This window comes from Pinus tabuliformis, chromosome J, assembly GCF_031772625.1.
Source record: "Pinus tabuliformis cultivar Carrire ecotype Pingquan chromosome J, CPIR1, whole genome shotgun sequence".
In the NCBI taxonomy this organism is placed as follows: Eukaryota; Viridiplantae; Streptophyta; class Pinopsida; order Pinales; family Pinaceae; genus Pinus; species Pinus tabuliformis.
This window is the reverse complement of record NC_142295.1, coordinates 1,329,787,391-1,329,789,267: the sequence shown is the minus strand read 5'-3', so window position 1 is coordinate 1,329,789,267 and position 1,877 is coordinate 1,329,787,391. Positions and strand designations below refer to the sequence as shown.

Here is a 1,877-nt window from a genome sequence, read left to right as displayed (position 1 = left end):
CAAAATAGAGAATTAATGATTTGAATATGGTTTTCACATATCATTTGATTAGTTTGCAGATGCCCTCAAACCTTAGGTACATGGAGATAATGGAAAATTATCAAGCAGCTAATGGGTTGTTAATTTGAAAATATAATAATTATCGAGCATTAATGAGATGATCAAAAATTGACTTATTTAGAATGACCAAAGACACAATACCTTTAAACATAATCCAATGTGTCCTTGATCTCCTCTTAGAAATGGAGATCGATCCCTAGCCTATCAACAATATCAAAAACTCACAAGCATTCAAATAGATCAAGCGAATATTGAAAATTCAGTGCAATAACAAATTCTCCATTCAAGTCCTGATTGAAGGCCAAATTCATGCCACACATGGGGAAAAGAGTGCCCTTTGGAATTGTCAAAATTGCATCAACATATCTGGTGTTGCGTTAGGAAGGTTTGACAAGCTGTCTGGGGGCATCGTAATCAGGGATATTCATCCAGAGGCCATGAGAAAATGTAGTGGGTGTTCCATGGTGAATGCTGAAGGGGTACCCACATACAAAATATGCACCCTGTCTGTATGGATCATATAGTGTATTGAAAAAGGATGGAGTTGAGCGGCAAACAAAATTCATAATGTGCTGTTGGAGAGCATTGATGTTATTGCTGGAGGGATCCTTGGCAATGAAGCAGTCATCATCAATAGTAAAGATGTATTTCTTCTTAGAGACCATGTAGCAGAAGCAACGACAGGTACTACCCTTGAAAGAGATGCAGGAGGCCTTGGGGTTGAGGATCCTCTCAATATCATTTTTGTTGTACAGTTTGTAATCAAAACCCTTAGACACACTGATGGTCTTCGACAGATCACCATCCTGCACAATGATGAGGTGATAGGGCTCAAATAATGGCATCCACATCTCCAAGAAATCCAAGTTGTAGATCATGGGTATCACTATGTCCAGCTCCTCCTTTAGGATTAGGGTCACAGTACTCAAAGTCGAAACTACCATTGTTACTGGATCAACTGACCTACGTGCCAAGAAACAAGAAATGAAAGAAAATGAAGTACACACAACCCAATCTTCCACAACCCTAAAGGAATTTTCCTCTTTTACTTGATTTGGTTTCTCTACCTAAGTGTATATATATGTGTGGAGGAGTAGTCACCAGCAAGGGGTTCAAGAGATTTGTTATTTGGGGAACCATGCTCTTGCCCAAACTCCGGAAGCCTGGGATAAATCACAATTAAAGTCTCCAATTTTCACGGTAATTTTGCTTTTATAAAACTTGATTTTAAAGTAAATTGTCCCGACTCTAGATCATCAATTTTATAAAAACTATGAAAATATAAAAGCAAAATATATTAAACATAAAATAATCTAATTACCCTATATTAAACACAAATCATCAAAATATAGTTACCCATGCTAACAAAACTCATTAAACATCAAATACCCTAATGACCCCATATTAAATGCAATCTACCAAACATAGAATGATATAATTACCCCCATGTCAAACAATTCTCAACTCATCAAACACAAAATGATATAATTACCACCGCATCAAACACCTCTCCAAAAGGGTTGCACGTAGTTGTCACTCCTTGTTGTTGGATTTTTCCAGCTCGGGCTCCACGTAGTTGGCACTCCTTGTTGTTGGATTTTTCTAGCTGGCTTCTTTAAAGGGAAGGTTGCCATGACCCACATTTCATCCAACGAGTATGAACATGCCATATCATGTGCGCATTAATTCAATGGGGTCAATGGGTGTGAACGTGCCATATTTTAGGTTGATAATATTTCACAATTATTTATGTAATTTTTTTTTCTTTGTTTTGTTTTGTTTTTTTAAAAGTATTTTAAGCTTAAGTCTAGGTATGG

At 36.9% G+C, this 1,877-nt stretch overlaps 1 pseudogene; it reads right to left on the bottom strand.

The window, feature by feature from the left end:
• Positions 1 to 281: 281 nt before the first annotated feature.
• Positions 282 to 1,004, bottom strand: LOC149232226 (putative UDP-arabinopyranose mutase 1 pseudogene; annotated as a pseudogene).
• Positions 1,005 to 1,877: the final 873 nt, after the last annotated feature.